Below are 21,820 nucleotides of genomic sequence, written 5' to 3' on the forward strand. Positions count from 1 at the left end.
CATCATCATCATCTTTCTCCTCCAGTGCTTGTCTTTCCAACTGTTTTGCAACCTCATCTAAGGAGGTTCCTGATTCTTTATCAGGTTCTTGCTGCCCTGCACCAGACCCTTTACTCTTCTTCTTCTGCTGCTTCTTCTTCTTGGCTGCTTCCCCAGCCGTAGAAGCAGCTCCCTCTTCCCTGTCGGCCGGGTCCAGGTCACCACTGAGGTGGCTCCCGGAGGCCTCTGCCTCCTCCATGCCCGCTAATGCCGGAGAGAGCCCGAGGGTGCGCTCCTCCTTCACCACCTCCCCCACGACGCCTCGAAGTTCTTTGCTTTAGGTATGTCTCTTAAACACAATATAGAGTCAAATTCCATTTTTGATTCTTCTAAGGATATGTTCTATTTTAATGGGAGCATTCAACTCAATTATGTTTAGTTTCATAACTGGTGTAGGTAGCCTTACTTCTGTTGTCCATGTTATATTTTCTTACTTTCATATGTGTTCATTATTTCTTTTGCCATATCATACTGACTTTTCCTTCTTTAGCATTTAGGAAAATAGGTTTAAAACCTCATGAGTGCCGAGAGTTAAGTTTTCTTCCATTACACTCACCGTAACAGAGTGTGTATTGACTATGACCATGGAAGCTGAAGAAATTAGTATACACAGTAACTTTTATATTTTCTCACTCAACCTCTCCTGATTCTAAATAGTACAATGGGAGTTTTCTTTCTACCAGCTTATGAATAGGAAATTATTTTTACTATGCTATGAATTTCAGCTTTAACAGATTACCTGTGATATTTAAGTTATCTTTTACAACCATAGTTATGACAATTATTTAGATTTAATTCATCTGTGAAATATTTTACGACTTTTCTCTGTCCCTTCTGTGCAGTGAATTCTCCTGCTTGAATTCCTGGTTCTGATTTATTTCACAGTTGCCTAGTATATAACTACAAATAAAATTTCTGGGAAGACTATGGAACTGTATATTTCAGAGAGCTTGCAAGTCTGACAATGTCTTCCTTTTGTTTCTGCTCATGAGCCATAAATTTGGCTGTGAATAGAATCTCTGGATCATGGCATTTTAAACTCCAAAGCCTATCAACCTCACTTCACTGCCTTCTGCCATTGAATAATGGTTCCTTCTCATTTTATTTACATTTGCTTCTATTGCTTTTCCTATATTATGTAGTGTTTCATCTCCTTGTATGACACCCTGCTCCTAGACAATGAGCTCAGCAGCACTGTGATCATGTTTTATTGATCTCTGATTCTCCAAAACTCAGGACCACACCCAGCACATTGCAGGAGCTCAAAAAGTTAGGTTAATTAAGAAATACATGAATAAATAAACTTTAAAAATTACAATGGTCTGCATCAATATATGTCAAGACCATCACAGAAAGTTCTTCTATGTATATGCAATCATATAGAATTGTTTAAAAGCCTTTGTATTAAAGTTAATGTTGCCTTAATTCTGTGTATTGGTGATTTGAAGTTGCAGATGAGATTACCACTGAGACTAACAGTAGAGCCCATAATTAAAAACTATTCCTACTGGGGCTATGCTGGTAAAGGTTGTAACTCCTCACTCAGTGAACTGATACTGAAGAGTGACAAGCCAGGGATGATAAGCCAGATTTCAAAGTGATTCAAAAGAGAAGCAACCCTAAAAAATACCTGACATTCCAATACATCATCAAGCAAACAGCAAATGACCCCAGGTTTGCACAGGGCCTGGAGAGCATATATCAAGACAACACCACATGTTTTCCTTAAAACAGCACAGGAGAGCACCCTACCCAGCTTCAGAATCTGGCTGACCCGGACAAGTGTATCTCCTGGCAGGTTTGAGATGGTACCGTATACCACACAGTGACCTCTGGTCTCCTCTGGTGTAGCATTGTGGTGTGTAACCTACCCCCAGAAGTGTTTTAGAAGGAAAAGGAACAGCATTTAAATGACTTAGCCCAGTATGTGAAAAACTGTGGAATGAATGGGAATTCTATTTTTTTGTCACTCATACACAGGGCTTAACAATGGACACAAATTAATAATAGGTAATTCAGGTTTAGGAATTTGTTTCTGTTTTATTGTTTGTTTGTTTGTTTTGTCTTTTTGAGACAGGATCTTGCTGTGCACTTCAGGCCAGCTATGAACTCACTTTGTAGCCCAGGCTGGTCTCGAAATCACAAAGATCCTGCTGCCTCACCCTCCCGAGTGCTGGGAGTGCTGGGATTACAGCTATGCGCCACCATACCCAGCGGGTTTAGGAATTTGTTCAATAGTCAGGAAGAGTATTAGGACTTGGTGTGATGCCATAAAGTTATAGATACTTACTAGAATTGATTTTTAAGTACTATATGTAGTTTATTTATCATGTCTGAAGAATTCCATACATCACAGTAACTTTTATTTTAAAAAAGGCCTTACCATCTAAAAATCATAGGTGTGCTTTTTGCCTCAAATGACTTAACAATAAAGACTTGACATTCTCTTTTCTGGATTCGTTGTTATAACAGAAAAATATACGGGGTAAAATGTTCTTCAAGTGCTAGAAAATGAGAAAGAAACAGAAAAAACTAAAATATATGAACATATACCTCACTCAGGGAAAGTTAGTTCTGGAAGAAGTAGCCCAGTTGACAAAGAAATTAAGAATGCCAAAATGAAAGGGAAATTGTCAAAAGCAGAGACAATGAGCAAATTAATATAAAAATGAAAGAAAGAATATATCAACATAAACACTAATATGATTATAAAACAATGTAATGTCATTCTTAGAAAAAAGATGCATCATAATCAATAATACCTATTGGCTTATTAATTATTTAACTTAATAATCAGAAAATGCCTTGATTAAGACAAAGTATTAGGTATTCACATAAAAGTTTATAAAAATAAAACAAATCAATAAAGAAATGGAAAGCATAGAGATAAAGTTAAATCAGGACAAATTCTCCCCTACAGGAAACAAAATAAATAATTATTTTCTCATTCTTGTTTTTGACAAAAAGGTATCTGATGTGGATATACTTTACCTTAGATTAACCAGAGTGTAATCCCCAGTGTCACAAAGAAAGTGACCAAAATGGAATTTTAAAATAGTATGGAAATTTTCTGGAATACCAGAAAGAAAAGTAGGATTAAAAGCTCACAAAAGATTAATGTAAGAATTAGGAAAAGCAATAAAAACAATAAGGAAGCAGACATAGAAAGTACAAAATCACTAAAACCAGGTGCATCTATTACCACAATTAATAGGAATGTATTAAGCTCCTAATTAAAAAAGTAAAATCTCTAATATTGATTCAAATAATAAAATCCAACTTTTCTATTTGGGGATACATGTCTTATTTAAAATAAATAAGCAATTTAGAGTAAAAAGATTAAGATATAATTACAGGATGTGAAGAAAAATTAAAAAGGAATAGCAATATTATCAAATTAAAAACAATTCCAAACAACTATTTCATAATGACAAAGAGGAACTAACAATCTATAACAATTAAGAAATATTACGTTTTGTGTAATTGTCGTGAAGATGCAGTCTGTCTGCTAGAGACAGACGAGAAACCACAAGCATGGTGTAAGGGCTTAAAGTGTATTTTTTGTGTGTTTGAAAAATCAAGTTAATAAAAATTATATTAAATGGAATATCTGACAGTAAAATCAGTAAGTAACAGCTAAAAATTAAGCTTTGCCATTCAAACACTAAATATATACTTGTGGTGGATTAACAACTGGTGGTCGACTTGTAACAACACCAGCTGAACTGAACTGGCATGGTGCTGGGTGTGGAAGGCCCACCTGAGGATTGTTGCCAGCAGTATAACAGGCAGAACTGAAGAAGAGAAGCTATTGGGAACTGTTGGACTTGTAGTGGGGGGATTGTTATGGGCAACAACTGGGGCTGTTGTTGGTTTTCTTGGAGGAGCTTGTCATGCTGGCTTTCCTGATGAACTCAGTTGTTCTCATCATCAAAGGAGCTTGGGACCTTGGTGTAGCTGGGAATGGCTATGGTTCATTTTAGGGGAGCTCTGGTCCTTGCTTTAAGCATCACTTCCTGGCTCCAGAGAGGAAGATGGTACACTGTTCAGTCTCCTGGAGAAGTTTGTTGTGCTGGCTTTCCTGATAGGAGCTTTGCTGTTCTCATCACTGGAGGAGCTCTGCTGTTCTCATCATTGGAGGAGCTCAGGATCTCACTGTCGCCAAGGATGGCTGTGGTACCTTTTGAGGGAGCTCTGGTTCTTACTTTGAGCTTTATTTCCTGGCTCCAGTGCAGATCCCTCAGCCTGCTAGCACAGATCCTTCATTCTGCTGGCACAGACTTTCTAGCTTCCACCACTGACCTTTGGGCCTTCCCATCGAAGATCTGTGAAACAGGCCTGCATGAGGCATTGTCGTAGGCTCTTGGCCTCCAGTTGGACTTGTAGCAGGGGGACTGTTATGGGCTCTAGGTCTGCAGTTGAACTCATGCAGGACATTATTGTGAGATCCAGACCCTCAGCTGGATTCTTTGGTCTTTAGTGTGTGAATAGATTTCCTGCACTCTTTTCGTATATGATTCTTTGGGTAACTATTATAAATAATCTGATTAAGTGTCCTCCATTGTATTGTTCCCCTTGTAAAACCCCAAACTATAACAATACCCTTCCCAAATGTTTCTAGATTACTTGCAAAAATTAACTCTATAATATAAAAGAACACAAAACTCAGTAACTTTAAAGTAGAAATAGTACATCTTACTCTTTCATGATAATTCAAAAAATACCTTCTTGAATAAAAGCATAGCCAAAGAAATCCAAACACTTGGGAATTCAAAAATACTTCTAAAATTATTGTTGATACTCACAGAAAATGGGGCCCTAACCTGAAGTGGAATTTTCAGGGTCCATGCGAAGTCACCTTGTGACCAGGATGTGCTGCTGGCACTTTCTATCTGGGGAGAATTGGGGTGTCCTCTCCTCCACCCCTCAGTGCAAGGCAGCACCTGGAGCTACAGTGTCCCTCCGTCAGGACAATCAATTGGAAAATTATTGGAACTGATTAGCAAATATTAAATAAATAGTACATGAAAGAAAGTTTTCCTGTATTTCAAAGATTTTTAGTTAGAAACCATAGTGAAAATTATATTTCCTATGGAATGGTAAGAAATAAATCTAAAGTGCCTCGAATAAACATAACAGTGTGTATGCTGCGTGTAAATGAAGCAAACCACAGATTTTCATTAAATAATGTAAGAAAAGCTTAAGACATACACCATGTCCCTGGAGGCAAAGTTTGCATATCAGGAAAATTTCAATTTTACAAAATTAATTTATAAAGAAGATAGCATTCCAATTATAATAATATCAATGTAATGGACTGAATTACTCACTCTCACTTCAAAATCAGTATGTTGAAGAACAAATCCTCACTGTGGCTGCATTTAGGGAGTAGGACCCCATGACCATTAATCAGCATATGTCAATTTGGATGGATTAAGAAATGCCTAGCACAGTTCTAGATGTGTCTGTGGATGACTGGCATGAAGACCAGCAAAATGAGGGGGAAGACCCACCCCAGCTGTGGGTGGCACCAACCAATATGGCCGGGTGGAACACAAGGGAAAAAAGAAGGAAGCAGGCCCTTTTCGAGGAGCTCCAATCTGCCTAAGCTGGTGCGCTCCTTGCTGTCTCTGCCTTTGCCTTGTTGGTCTCCAGGCCTCCTGTTTCCCCAGTATTCCAATGCAGACTCACACAGGCGGCTCTCCAAGGAGCTTCCAGGCCATCAACTTTTGACTGGTGCTGCCTCCTTCATCACTTTATTCTGCAGCTTCTCTCCTCTTGGTCTAAAGAGCTACTGGGTCCTCTGGGTCTCCTGCACACAGATAGTGACTGTGCACTCTCCTGGCTCTGATTTTGTAGGCCTATCCAATAATCCTTTAGTGTAATTACACATCTATTTCCTATTGATTCTCTTTCCCTAGAGAACACTAATACAGGCCCTAAGCCAACAGGACTATGGCTTTATAACAAGAGGAAAGATTTTCTATCTCCCTCTCTCTCTCTCCCTTCCCCTCTCTCTCCTCTTTCCCTCTCTCTGTCTCTGTCTCTCTCTCCCTCTCTCCATTTCTCCTTTTCTTTCTGTCTCTTTCTCTGTCTCTCTGTCTCTGTCTGTCTCTGTCTTGTCCTCTCCACTTCTCTCCTTCTTTCCCTGTCTCCATTTCTCCCTCTCTGTCTCTCTTCCTGTCTCTCTCTCACTGTCTCTCTGTCTCTCCCTGTCTGTCTCTGTCTCTATCTCTATTTACCTGTCTGATTATCTCTCTCTCTCTCCCTGGCACCCTGATCTTGGATTCCACAACCCAGATCTGTGAGGAAACTGGTTAATCAGTTTCTGTTTTTTAACCACCCAGTGTGTGGTATTTTGTCATGGCAGCCTGAGCTGACTCATACGCCCACTAAGTTTTATGTTTAGGTGTGTGTAAATATTCAATAAAATGGCTCTTAAGGCCATCCAAAAGACTGAACTCTGAAGATGTTTTTCTAGAAAAATCACTACTTGGCAACTTTGTGGTAATAATTGATTCAGGCAAGAATCATCAATGGATTCTAAAACTAGTGGGTGAAAGTTTAATGAGTAATAGGATATCTATTTAGAGTTTGAGGGATTTCCTTACATGATACTTATTAATTACAACAGGAAAATGATAACTTAATACAAGAAAAAGCCTGATGAGCTAAAATTAGTAGTAATAAGACAGCAAGACTTGAAGTGTCTCCTAATGAGAGGTCCTGAGAACACAGCATCAGCTCTGTGACATCCTGACCTGAAATGCATAACCCTAGTCGACTTGTGAGGAGACATCTGATAAATGCAGGTTGAGAGGAAGTCTGCAAAGTACATGTCCTGCATCTCTCAAAAAAGACAAGTTCATAGAAGGCAAAGAAAAACTGAGAAACTGTTCAAACAATAGAAACCAAAGAGATGTGATATCAGAATGTAATATATGATCTGGAATTCTCTTTGACTATAAAAGTCATTATAAGGACAATCAGCAAAATCCAAACCTGGTTCATAGATGAGTAGATAGAGGTGTATCTGTGCTGCTTTCATGACTGTGACCCTTGTTCAATGAGAGACCCCTGTATTTAGGAAATATGTCAGAACTACTTAGAGGCAAAATATGTCACATCTGCAACTTACTCTCAGAGAGCTAAGGGAATTTTGCTTACATAAAAACGTATGTGAATATATACATTTATATAAAACTTATTATACCCATAATGCATGTGTTAAAGAGATGAAAAGAGTAACATAATAAATGTGGTAAAATGTTAAAACTTAGAGTGTCTGTTGAAGAATACAAGGAACTTTTTTGGAGCTGTTCTTGTAACTTTATGTGTCAAAATACAAAGTTTAAAATAAAGTTTGCACCCCAAGGATCGCTTTAGCTCCAAGCTTTGATAGAGGCATATCACTGTCATCCCAGTTCTCACATAAAACATTTTAACTTTTTTTTTTTTTGGTTCCTCTTTTTTGGTTCCTTTTTTTTTTTTTTTTTTTTTGTTTTTTTTTTTTTTTTTTTTTTTTTTTTTTTTTTTTTTTTTGATTCCTCTTTTGAGGAATCAAACTCACAACCTCTCACTTGCCGGACAGGTGCTTAAGGCACTGAGCTATACTCCTGGCCCCCATTTTAACTTTTTGGATCAAATACCCTGTAGGTTCATATATGCATACCTACTTATGAATTTGTACACAAGTATAAGCATATGCAATATCTAAGTAATGTAAAAAATGAAACAAGAAAATCTAAGGTAGAGACATAACTCAGTTAAAACAACCAGTTGTTTCTGTTCTCTAGGCTAGGTGAGTCAAGACATCTGTATTCAACTGATGGCAAACTAGATATCATCTTTGTAAGGTTAGTCAATTGAGGAAGAGAAGTTTGGGAGGCAGAGATTAAGAATTAAATTCCTAAAAGGCTGTCACTTAAATTCTATAAAGTAACAGCAGATATTATCAAAAATAGTGCAGAAGTGACAAGACTATGCTAGTCAGCCTTCCATTGCTATTACAGAATACTTGAGAAAATCAAGTTAAAAGAAAGAAAGATTGGGGTTGGGGATTTAGCTCAGCGGCACAGTGCTTGCCTGGCAAGGGTGAGGTCATGATTTTGATTCCCAGTACTGGAAAAAAAAAAAAAAAGAAAGAAAAAAGAAAGAAAGATTTCTTTTGGCTCACAAATTTCAAAGGTTCAGTCCATGGTGAGTTGGCCCTGTTGCTTTGGGCCTACGGTGGCACATCACATCATAGCAGGAGCACAGGATGAAGGAGCCCTGCTCAGCTCATAGTGGCCAAGAGGCAAAAAGAGACAGGAAAGATCCCACTGACCCTTTCAGGGACACATTCCCAGTGACCTGAAATCCTTCCACTGGCCCAAAAGCCTGGGTATGCAACAGGGAGAAAAGGCCAGTCAACTTGTGGTTACTGAGCTGGTGGCTGTCAAGAGCCACTGAGGCAGAGCCCTCAAAGCAGCTGCACGGAATTCCCCTCAGAATCTGTGTGAGACCTTAAGACATAGACAGAGGTCTGACACATGAATCCTCAACCCCACTGGTGCAGGGTTGTGGGGAAAGCATGAACCCCATCATTCTGCTCACAAGTGCATTCCCCAGCCCCCAGCAAGTCCTCTATGATGGTCCCAGGGCCTCCAAAGGGAGATGCTGGTGACTACACCTGGGTGTAGCTGCAGGCTGCAGCAGCTCTGGGGAGAATCCCAGGCTGAAGGTCAGGAAGGAGGCAATGAAAGGCATCCTGCACAGTGGACAGAAACTCTCCTGTAGGAAAATCCCCCATGGAGAGGGGAGCATCACGAACAGGGACACCACTTGTTGTAATGGTAAGTGCTTACTTTAAGAATAACGAATATTTGTTATATGTAAAATGCTCTATGTCTGTCCTTCCCCAAAAGCAGGATGGTGCAGAAGTAAACCAGACAGAGCGTACCCCCTGCGATCTCAGGTTCCACCAAGAAAGTTGTACTTTCTGCCACAAGTCCCATGCTGCTCCAAAAGCACTCTTAAACACCCTACCATAAAAAGACAAGTCTTATGGGAGGTATTTTCCCACAGAGACCATGTTATACCCTTCATTTTATTCCTCCATAAGGATCTGACATGAAACACATATCTTTGATCAAAAATACGTATCAGAAGTAAAAACACAAGAAGACTAAGACTGCAACTATCTTACTTCACAGGAGTAAACTCTATGCCCTACCAAATAGGCACTGTATACCATATTCCCCTGAAAGTAAGACCTCACCAGAAAATAAATTCTAGCATGATTTTTTAGGATGTGCATAATATAAGCCCTACCCCCCAAAATAAGCCCCAGTTAAGATAATCAGACAAATAGACTCATTTAGTACATCTACTGCAACACACAATGGATGTATAGCATTATAAAATAATAATATTAATTAAAATTAAATACAAATAAATATTGACACTAATGCTTTAAATAAATAATAAGAATTTTTAAATATCTGTCAGGCACCTATGAACAAGAGGTAACCACCTGTATTAACAGATGAACTCGAAACTCATCACCAAATGACCAGTCAGAGTCCAGATACAACACACAAATAACATGAGCACTTGATAACAAACGGATATGGTTATGTCTACTGTGAGTCTTTTTAAATCAATATATCGTGTGCTGTAACACCGTGAGTAGTGCATGTGAACAAGATGCACTCATTTAAGGATAGCCCTCTTGCTGGATATGAGAGACTGGGGCCAATGGTGCTAGAGGAAATGGAGCTGCAAGAAATTCAGACCAGAATTCAGGGTTTGAGAGTTAGGAGAATGTTCCAGAAGAACATGACCTGACTGTATGTGAATAAATGTAGATTGCTGTATGTGAAAAAATAAGACATCCCCTGAAAATAAGGCCTTTTGTGTTTTTTGGAGCAAAAATTAACCTAAGACCCAGTCTTATTTTGGGAGAAATACATAAATTTTCCAGGCAATACAGCAAAAATACCTCTGGCCTTGATTCTGGCAGAGGCCTGAGCTATAGATGAGGCACTCTCGTGTCAAACTCTCTGCCCCTCTCAGCTGCCCAGCGCAGCATGCCCAGTGGGCAGGGATGCTCCCCTCACTGTCATTCTTTTACAGATATCTGTAGAGCTCTCCCAGATGCTCAAGAATACATTTAATGCAAATATAATGGTCTTCCTGTTTTAATTTAAGGAAATGTCTTCTGCCTCTTTCAAATTGGCTTTAAACCAAGAAGTCCCTCTTTCTTTCAAAGAAACAGAGACATAGCTCAGTAGCATAAGCTCCTGCTTGGCAAGTGCAAGGTCCTGAGTTCAATTCCTAGTACCAAGAAAAAAAAAAAAGAAAGAAGAACAACAGAGCAAGAGAAGATACAAGTTGCTAAGACTACAAGGGAGATGTTTTATTACTTGATTCATAAAGACTTTATTACTCTGCAATGAAGTAGCAGCAGCCTTCCTGGGAATTTGTTAGGAATGCAAATTCCAAGGCCTCTCTCCAGGTCTCCTGAATCCTAGTGTCTTACAATTAGGCCCAGGTATCTGTCTTTACACAGCTCTTTCAAGGATTCTCCTACACAGTAAAGATGGAGACCACATATTATGGTTATATCTAGATGTCCCCCCAAAGTCTCATGTGCTCATACTTGGGACTTTGGAGGTACAATTAGGTCATGGGGGTGTGATACTAATTAGTGGCTAGGCTAGTGATGGCGAACATTTTAGAGACCACTGTGGCACATGTGCCACAGGTTTGGCACCACTGAACTAGTCCATTAAGTTTATAGCCAAGTGCGATGTTGGAAAGTAAAAACCTGGAGGAGATGAGTCACTGGGGATAGTGCTTGCAACATGTGTATCTCTTTCCCAGTCTTTCCTTCATTCACCCTTTCTCTGCTTCCTGCCTGCCCTGCCAGGGACTGTTTCTTTTCTGCCATGCCACCCCACCTTGGAGTCAGCTGACTAATGACTGAAATCTCTACACTCTGTGTTCCAAAATAATCCTCTCTTCCTTTACCTTCTGGGTGTCAAGTATTGTGTCCCAGTAGTAAAAAAATAACTGTAGTGGATTGCTAATTGGTGGTCAACTTATAACCCCCGTCAGAACTGGGTAAGTGTAGTGCAGGGTGTGGGAGGTCCACCTGGCGACTGTTGCCAGTAGCATGACAGGCAGACCTGGAGAAGAAGAAGAAAGGTTTTTGGGAACTAAAGAGGCTGTTGGGAGCTATGAAAGGCTGTTGGGAGCTGGTAAAACTGTAAGGAGCTGTTGGTTGTTTTGGAGGTGCTTGTCATGCTGGCTTTCCTAATGAATTTCACTGTTTTCATCCTCTGAGGAGCTCAGGACCTTGTTGGCACTGAGAATGGCTTTGGTTCACTTTGGGGGAGCTCTGGTCCTACTTGAGCTTTGCTTCCTGCTCCAGAGGGGAAGATGGTGCACTGCCAGTCTCCAGGAGAAGCTTGCTGCATTGGGTTTCCTGTTGGGAACTCAGCCATCTTGTTGATCAGAGAAGCTTGGGACCTCACTGTTGCTAAGCATGGCTGTGGTACTTTTTAGGGGAGCTCTAGTTCTTACTTTGCACATTGCTTCCTCGCTCCAGTGCAGATACCTCAGCCTGCTAGCACAGATCCTTCATCCCGCTGGCACAGACTTCCTAGATTCCACCACTGATCTTTGGGCCTTCCCAGCGCAGATCTGTGAAACAGGTCTGCATGAGACATTGTCGTGGGCTCTTGGCCCACGACCGTTAGATTCATGGGAGGCATTGTTATGAACTCTAGGTATTCAGCTGGACTCATGCAGGACATTTCTGTGGGATCCAGGCCCTCAGCTAGATTCCTGGTCTATAGTGTAGGGACAGATTTCCTGTACTCATTTGTATATTATTCTTTCAGTGATTATTAGAAATAATCTTGTAAAATATGTGTCCTGCATTATATATTGTGTTCCCTTGCAAAAATAACCCCCAAACCAACACAATAACTGAGACACCATGGCAGTGGAGGATATAAGGAAATGTAACAAGAATTCTAAAAATCAAGCAGAAGGAAGAAAGACTGAGACAGGAACATGGTCATGAATGACACTAGCTCAGAGCCAGGTCACAGTTTCTTCTGCATCCTTACTTTCTTGGAGTGGGAATGGCCATCCCTCCCTGGCACCTCTACCCTATTACAGAGAGAGAGAAACAGAAGAGTCAGTTACTGTCACACCTTGCAAATGGCCTTTTATGGCAGACTTTTTTTTAACATAGGAGTTTATGTTTTTCTTATTCACTTTCAACTGTCTGGAGATGAGGTTAATCTAGCTCTTTCTGCAAGCAGAATGTTAAGTGCAATACATGTGGATGTGCTGATGCGGCCATCGCCAAGGAACCCTGCACAGTTGCTCTATACCAAAGTGCCTAGCAAACTGCTGATGTCAGAAGTGAGTGGAAGGAACGGGGGACACCTGGATAAAATGCGGCTCCTGTGTGTGCCAAGTGAAAGACCCAGTCAAAACTAAGTCTCTAAAATGCCCTTTAATCCCACAGAAAAGAACAGGCATGGTTAATTGCATTTCCAATTCACGTAATTATTACAACTTGTCAATTATACATCACTCTTCCATCGCATTAAAATGTCATTACAAAGCTTCCAGGTGTTAAAAAGCAACTCAGCACTCTGTGTGAGCTGGCGGGATAAGCACAGGGTTGACTCAGAGGTAGCACAGGCTGGGTTAGTACAGAGAAAGCAAGAAAGAGGCAGCCTAAGCTTGCACCTGGTCCGGGAGAGGGAGGCCCAGCGCTCCTTCTCAGTGGTGTGACTCCTCAGTTAGACCTAACAGTAAACGAGGGTGCAATGAAGTAATTTTTTAAAAGCTTTGGTGAAGACTCTGCCACTCTAATAGTGTCTAGCTGTTATGAAATTCCAATTGATTATTTTGTAGAAAGCTAACGATTTAGCTGCGGAAAACAGAAGGAAAATGAATGGAACTGGACCTGAAATTAAAGAACTTCAGCCCTGAAAGTGGCTTTTTGCACCTAGCTAACACTCAACAGACAAGATCACTGAGGCTCAGGGTCACCCCAGGGGCCCCTGCGCACCTGTGACACAGCCCTGCTTTCCCCCCCAGGTGGGGGCTCTCTCACTACTCACTCCACAGTGACAGCCTTCCTGTTGAACTCTTTCAGTCTGAGGGCCAGAATACACAGCTGTCCAGAAGACCCAAAAAGCAATTTTCTAGGTAAATGTACCTAACCCTTTTTAAGTATCAGATTTTGAAGCACTTGGGATATTAAACTGTTTCCAGGGATGGAGATTTAACTCAGTGGCACAGGGCCTGCCTGGCAAGCATGAGGTTACGAGTTCAATTCCTGGTACCAAAAAAAATAAATGAATAAAATAAAATGTTTCCAAAATAAATTGGTCTCCCCGGCCCCTTCCTGAACCAAGAACAGGGAGCAGCATTTATGAGACCAATACCCTCTCAGAGAGGGCCACGCCCTAGTAAAGCCATAAGCTGTTCTACACGGCACAAGAAACTTCACACATGTAAGTTGGCATCCTGAGAAGGGAAGCTGCCCTGTGTTATCTGGGTGGGCTTGGCGCCTTCACGAGGGCTCTCCGCAGAGGGCGTGGGCAGGTCAGAGGCAGAAATGGCACTGGAAATAGGCGTGAGGGCTGTGAGTCAGCTCTAGAGGAAATTTTGTCTAGATTAAGATTGAAAACGTGAACAGAAATTGACTAAGCAAAGAGGAAATAAGATGAAAATAAAGGAAACAACATGTGCAAAGGTCCACATTTTGGAAAGCGTGGCACTAACTGAAGGACCTGAAAGCTAACTGATGGACAATGTTATGCTTCTGACCAAGAAGAGATTCTGTCAGACAGAGGAGCCGCCTGACACTCAGCCTTGCAGGCTGTATTCATAAGCGAGCCCTGTCCCAAGAGAACTCAGGAGCCAAGGGAGGCTTCAGACAGAGAGCTTGGTTCACAGATCTGCATTTTGACGTGGTTTGACACAGTGGTCCAGAGCAGACTGAAGCAGGGGGCAGCGCAGAAGCAGGGGAGCTGTCCCATGGACAGGCATGGGGACTTACTCAAGAAAGGTGGCTGCAGCGGGACAGAAGTAAGGGCGCAAACGTGGGTGATTTTTCAACAGCAGAGTCAGCAGAGCTGTACCACTGACTAGATGTAGAGAGACAGGGACAAAGAAGAGGCAAGGACGTCTCTAAGAGGATGCAAGTGTGAACAACTGAAGAGAGAGGGATGCTATTCTCAAATAGAAGAAATGCTGAGAGGGAAGATTTGCCGCAGGGGACAGGAAGGTGTCAGGATGCCAGATCCGCACATGCTGCCTCTGGCGATGGATAAAGGCGTGAGGACGCCCCTTGACCTGGTGAAGAAGGAGCCATCTGCGATGTCTGAACACTCCCGAGCTGTAGAGGTAACCAAAACAGCAAAGCATGAGACAAAGTGTACAGCGTGCTGCCATTTTTTAAAAAGATGTACATGTGTGCACACTCATTCGCTTAAACAAGCACAGAAGCAGAGGCCTATCAAGAAAAAAAAAAAACAAAAAACCTACTCCCAGTATTCTGTCTAGGGAAGAAATCACAGGACTTATTCACTGTACAGTCTTGTGCTACTTAAACATGTTAACATGTGTATGTATTCCTTACTCATCGCAATCAACTTTTCAAATAAATACATAAATAAACATAAAATACATATCTTCCTAAGACTAGCAGAGGACACGCAATAACGTCAGATGAAAGCAAACAAAAGGGAGCAAATAGATCATGTACATTGGAATTCTTGGCCAAAAATAAAACCTCAAAGGGATAAAGCAGGTTATTTTGTGCTGAAAGATACCATGCAGATTGAACATATAATTATCACAAGCCTTTATCTAGCACATATCATAAAAGTATGTAGAATTTTAAAGCTAGAAATATGAAGATACTGACAAAATTAAGATCAGAAAAGGAAACAAATAAACCTCTTTTTAACAGATACAAGCTAAGTCAAGAGAAAATAAAATATGGGATAATAAAATTTAAAGTTTTATTTATGGAAAGCAATAAATTTTATAAGCTACAGTCTGTTTATGCTTTTCAAATAAACAGAGAACACATTTTAAAAATTATTTTCTAGGGCAAAATGAAAACTGCAATAAACTCCCCAAGGTAAAAAGTATACAAGATTCATTCTCTTCCCATAATGAAACAAAATTAACAATTACTATTTGGAAACCAACCACTTGGAAATTACAAACACTATCTCTGAAAGTCTAAATCACCAAAAGAATGTTATTTGGAAAACTGTAGCACCAATATAGTGAAAATAATCAAAACTACTGAGTGTGACTAAAACTGGACTTATAATATCAAAGCCTTAATAAACATTACCTAAAATAAACAATTTTTAAAAGTGAATAAGCCTAAATCAAACTCAAAAAGCTAAAAGGAAACCAAAAAGAATTAATTCAAAACAGCACTTACCATATTGCTATTTGTTTGTGTACCAGCCAGGGTTTACTAAAGAAACAGACGTAACATAAGACACACAAATGTATAGGAAATGACAAGTTTGGCTTACAATGGTCAGCCACAGAGTTGGAGGAGAAAGTGTTCAAAGGGCGTCTGCACACTGGAGATTAAAGAATCCATTTCAGGTCTGGAGGTCTCTGCAGTGTTCCGTGAAAGTCCATATCAGGAAGCTGATAGGTCTGTGTTGGAATGCTGAAGAATCTGTGATGAAGGAGAAAGAACGTACACCAGATGGCTGAAGAGTCCCAGGCAGAAGCTAAACAGTCTGCACCAGAAGCCAGGAGATGACCACCAAGCTGAAGGTAAAGACTGCTGCTCCTGGGAAGAAGCAGCAATCAGTCCTTCCTCATTTCCCTTTTGTTGTATGCAGCCTACCCACCCTGAGGGGGGATCTTGTACACCCACACCATCGCCAGGCCCTCCTGTTGCACGAGCTCAGGACGAATTCAAAGTAAGGACCCTGGCTCCCAGCTGAGTCACATAGTTAACCTTCTAAACTTCTCAAGTTGACACAATGAATAACAATCTAGAGCAGGAAGGGCACCTCTTTTTCACTCCAGGCTGAAGAACTGCTAATTACTTAGTTAAGCTTCTAAACTCCTCAAACTGACACAATGTATCAATCGTAAGAGTTTATTTTTGAGACTAGGTCTCACTGTGTAATTCAGGCTGGCCTGGACTCACCATGTAGCCCAGCTCACTATGTAGTTCAAGCTGGCCTGCTCTCACTATGTAGCTCAGCTGGCCTCCTAATCATAGCAATCCTCCCAACTCAGCCTCCCAAGTACTGGGATTACAGGCATGTGCCACCACATTGGGCTCAACATATGACTCTCCCTTGTGTCCATACAGGGCACATGTGCACACACACACACACACACACACACACACACACACACACTGAGGTACACATTTTGAAGAGGAAAGGGAAATCCCATTCTTGGACAGTTAGTAAAATTTTTAATAAGATACCCTCTCTGCTAATTTTTATTAGCATGTTATGACTCTGAAATACTTTACATTTAAGAGACTGTTCAACTTGACTTAGTAATATGATACTAATTTTATGGAGATAAATTGTCAGCATGTATCTAAAGACATAAAACTTAAAAGATAATTTGACTTCTGAGTAAATGTTCTAAGTGAATCATATTGGATATGGGCAAACACCTAGCTAAAACAATTTTCACAAGAACAATGGTGAATGTCGGAAAACTCTAAATGTGCAACAATCACAAATCAATGATTGATTCATGGATTAGTTCTAGAGTAGCATTCAGTGTAACCATTTAAATTCTTGGGGACAATACATCTATGCTTAGATGAAGAAAGCACCTGACAAGCATAATGTAGAATGTCATTTTTATTAAATGTCTTGACTACTTTAAAAACTAAAACCTCCATGAAAAGTTCCAAGATTTCCCAGTAAAATCATCTTTGATATGAGAGCCACTTCCTGTTTCTAACTATACTTAGCTGCATAATTTGGGAAAAATTTATTTCTTTCTGGATCCACCTCTTCACCTGAGGGGACTGACTTAACTTATCCCTTCTAAGAATAAAATATTACAAGTCTTTTATTCAGTGGATTCAAAATGATTTTTAAAAATGGGCTATATTATAAAATAAGATATAAGTACTTATATTTAATGAGTGACTATTTTAAGAAAATCAACACAGTAGAGACCAGATCTAAGGGGATATACCTTTCAAAGGTCCAATACAATTCACCCGAACTCAGGGCAAACTAATAATCAGCTTAGAGTAAACCAATTCTCATAGCAAACAAAGGTGGAGAGCAAAGAGTTCAATCCTTTAAAACTCTTACCTTTTAAAGATTTAAGGAAATGTCCTTTTCCTGGCAAAGGCAAGAGAAAACATGAGTTCTGGTTATATCACGTCACCGCTTTAATTACTCTGTTTATCCCCTTCCTTCACTTTTAGGTTTTTAAATCCAGCCCACATCTAGTTATTGCAGCGTTGGGGTACATGGTATGTTAGTTCAGCAACTTGGGTAGCTATCCTTTAGAAACAATGTGAAATCTTTCTTTAAGAATACGCATTTCTAGACTTTTAACTAAAGTTCCTAAAATATAAAACATATTTTCAACTTTTGTTTTATTCCCACACTTCTATTTTTTTCCTTTTCCTTAACTCTCAGCTCAAGATTCAATGGTAGTTTCCAGTGTTTTGACTTGACATTCTATCGTGAGTAAATCACTCTGCCATTGGAGTCCATCTGCCTGTTTTAGGCAGTAGGAAAGTTGTCTATAGGCTAGAAAGTCCTCCTGGGGGACAGGGAACTGGAAGGTCTGGCTGGAGACCCTTCCTCACCTCCGTACAGAAGTTACTCCCACCCCAGGGCTCGATATTCTCATCTGCTATTAACACAAAAAAAATGTGGAGGGGTAAGACGCTTGTTCTAGGCACAGATAACTGGAAATGACTTTAAAAAATCAAGCCAGTGACACAGGAATGCAGGGGCCAGGTAACAGGTAAGGACAGGTCAAAGAAGCAGAGTTCATGTCCCTTCCTAAGCAGGCAGCTGTTATCTAGCTTAGGCCAAAACTCCAGTGTTGCATCTGATTTGTTCCAGGGACATGAGAAATTTCAGGTGTCTTTTTACGTGAAATTACCCTATCATTAGTTATTGGCTACTAATTCCATATTATAACAAGATGTAAGCCAGACAAAAATGTCTACAGCCCAAACCTGGCCTGTATGACACCAGGTTGGTGTTTCTTGTCTGCCAGGATATAAGGCCCATTCTTGCTGGAAGGTGCTATGGATGTGGCCATTCGTTCGTTCCTTCATTCATTCATTCATTCAGATAGTGTTGCACATTCATTCACACAGTGTTGCAATAAATGCGGGAAGCTCTGGTTGTAAACAGGGCACAGCCTTCTCTCTGGAGAGGCAACACAATTGCAAATCCTGCCCACAGTCCGAGGAACACCAGTTAAAGACAACTTCCGGGTCTCCTTTTGAAGACCTCTCCTGACTCACCCTCCGCCGTGATCCAAGTCTGAGCTGAAGAAATCCCTCTCTTTTACTTTCCTATTCCAAGCAGCTTGCTCAGAACTCTCTCACAGAACACAGCACCCTTGTAATTATTTCCACATCATCATTCTCAATAGGCTACAAGCTCTCTGAGGGCAAGAACAGGTCTTTTGCTTTTTATTCTCCCAGCACTGTTTTGTGTTTCATTCAGGAAGTGATTTGCCACGTGCACTGGCCTAGTGGTTTTAAAGTGTAAGTTTTATTATTATTCAGGTGAGGTGAGGTCCACAGACCAGCACATGATTAGCATTGAAATGGTAATTTATTAATTATTGTTATTATTAATGGTAATTTATTCATTTATTAATCTCACATCCCAAGAGGAGGCCTGCACTGTGCCATGGCATTAAGGGTTGTCAGGAGACAGGAGGGTGGGGGAAATTTCACGGTGATCACAATGAGAAGACAGGGCATGGTGGGGTGTGCAGGGGTGGGACCTGCTGGGGGGCCCGGGCAGGGGAGGGTGGGCACATGAGAGGTGGACAGAGAAGGTGGCTGCGGTGCAAGCTTTGGATTAATTGGTTTTCAATGAAAGGATAAAGGAGCACTCACAAGTGTGGTTGCCATCATCAAGGATTAGCCAGCCTTGGCAAGAAGAGTTCCTCCAGGTAAGCAGGGCCCCAAGACAGCAAAACATCAAAACCACAGAACAAGCTAGGGTTGGTGGTACACATCTGTAATCCCAGCACTGTGGGAGGCTGAGGCAGGAGGCACACAAGTTTGAGCCCAGCCTGAGCAACTTAGTGACTTAAAAAGAATCTTTCCCAAAATTAAAAAAGGCAGACACTTAACTCAGTACAAAGGCCCTAAGCCAATCCCTGGAATCACAAAGGATAAATAAATAAGATTAATACGTTGTCCACTATGCAGAGCTCCCATTGAGAAAGGCAGTTCAGAAACAGGTCCTTGCCTTGAGCTGGAGCGGGAACCAGTGGTTTTGTAGAAGGGATGGATGAAGCTAAGCTCAGTTCACAGTGCAGAGACCACAGGATGTGACAGCAGAGGCCAGAGGGCATGGAGCAGAGGAAAAGGGGCAGAGGGCATGGGGCAAAGGGGAAGGGGCAAAGAGCAAGGGACAGAGGGGTCCTTCCTCCTGGGCCTGTATTCCCCGAATAGAGCAGGGCAAGACCATGATCCCCTGCTGTGCGTAAATCAACAAGACACAGCAGCACTCCCTTCCCTGACCTCATGGGAAGACTGCTGCAGGACATGGATCCACAAGCCATAGAGACACTTGGTCACTCTAGGATGCGTTGTCTATGGACACAGGAGACCAGGCCTTGGGGCATCAGCTCTCTTCTCAGGAAGCACGGACTGTGGGTGTCTTCACTCCGACCCCAACATGACACTGACTTCCACACACCCTGCAGGCAGCAACAGCTGTCACGCACAAGCCAACGCGGTAGAGTGTTGGTGGTGACAGCAGAGGTGACCATGCACCCAGGGCCCCTCCCCTGTGTGCACTTCTGCCTCTGGAGCCCACTAGGTTCACAAAACTGTGACTAGTCCTGGCGCTTTATGCACAGATGGTGACCTCGGCTCCTTGCCTAGGTCCCCTGCCTGAGTCCCCTGCTTTCCTCCTTCCTCTCTCAGCCAGCACCAACCCTTTCCCCATTAGAGCCGGTCCCAGCCTGCATTCCAGTCGCTGCTTCGTTCTCTCGGTGGCCAGGCGCGGGGCCTCCACACAAAGGTAACTCCCCCAGGAAGGGATGGCCACTGCCTGCAATGCCTTACCCAGTGACAACTGACTGGGCCCCCACCCAGGGGCCCACAGCAGCCCAGTCAGCACATCCTCACCCTTTAGTTCAGCACCTCCAGGGACCAAGTCACTGGGCCTGGACCTCAGCCTGACACCGGGTATGGGGCATCAAAGTATGGAATCCCGGTCCTTTCTTCAGTCTTCCTGGGATATTTGGGGGTCGTAACAAAGCTGTGAAATCACTTGTGTCCTGTGTCCCTTCAGTTTTCTTAAGACCAGATTGGGAGGTGATGAACTAGGTATGCTGAGCCTGATTCAAAGTTGGGAAGACTTGAGGGAATTTGGATTGAATTCAGCCCTCCTTTTTGCTTTTTTGTGGGAATGAAAATAACATCTTTAAAAAAAAAAAAAACTCATTATTAGGCATTGGCTGATCAGCAAAACATCCTTTCGGCCTCAGGCCCAGACTGACCCCAGTGTGGGCCCAGCAGGGCGGGGACAGGGAGGGTGTGGGGCTCCATGTCCCTGAGCCCTTCACTCTGAGAAAGGGCTCTTTGCTTCAGGGCCTACATTCAAACATAAACTTCTGCATTAGCAAGTCTAGTTTGTTTTCATTTTAATCCATTTTCTAAGCTAATGTACTGTTTTCAATATGATTCCAGAGTGTCTTGGCATAGGAAGGACCATGATGTCATGTTTGAACTATTCATTATGACTCTAATATGTGAGGAGAAATGGCCAACTCTCCTCTGGCTCGGCGTGTGACGGCAGTATGAGCATTCTCCGTCCAGTTAAGAGTAAATCAAGATGAAAAAGACCTATAATTTCCCCAAAGAGGGCTGAAACAGACAGCCCACATAAATTAGGAGTTGTTTACTTGGAGGATCTATAAACTTGGTAATTATTTTTAGGAGTAGATAACTGTGATCAATTAAAGTGCCCTATTGATAGAAAAGGAGAAAGAGAGGCAGGAATGAGACAAAGAAATAAGAAAATTGAATCAGTCTCAGGAATTCTGATTTCTGTATTTATTCTCAGAAGTGAAAGAGGAGAGAGAAGGGCCAAAACAACAGAGATGCAGGGATCTCTTCCACACAGGCTCCTTCCCAAGTGAATCCCTGGAGTCGCAGTCTATTAGTCCTGGAAGAAACTGAGGCCAGGGGAGAGGCAGCAACTCAGCCAACTCTTGAGTGAGTTATGCCAGAAGAGCAGGAAGCAAGCCTTCTGCTCCTGCAGTCTGATGGCAATCTGCTCGGCTCCCACCGGGACCATGGACTGCGGGGCGGGGTACAGGGCAGTGTGTGGTGCGGTCTGCCAGCTGAGTGAGTTCACTATACCTCAGCAAAGACAGAGTACTCTTGGGAACCAGTTGGATTTGGATTTCTCTCCACTACCTACAACCCTAGGAAGAGGTTTCCTTTTCAGAGCAATGAGAGGGTAGGAAGAGTTGGAAAGTTCCTCCCAGGAGCAGAAAGTCAGAATCCTGCTCTTGCTCG

General features: G+C 41.8%; 1 pseudogene; it reads right to left on the reverse strand.

Moving 5' to 3' along the window:
* The window catches only part of LOC102011311, a 20,123-nt pseudogene extending 1,760 nt beyond the window's left edge, over nt 1–18,363 (reverse strand).
* Nucleotides 18,364–21,820: the final 3,457 nt, after the last annotated feature.

Source organism: Chinchilla lanigera, unplaced genomic scaffold (genome assembly GCF_000276665.1).
Source record: "Chinchilla lanigera isolate Chin_1 unplaced genomic scaffold, ChiLan1.0 scaffold00015, whole genome shotgun sequence".
Taxonomy (NCBI): Eukaryota; Metazoa; Chordata; class Mammalia; order Rodentia; family Chinchillidae; genus Chinchilla; species Chinchilla lanigera.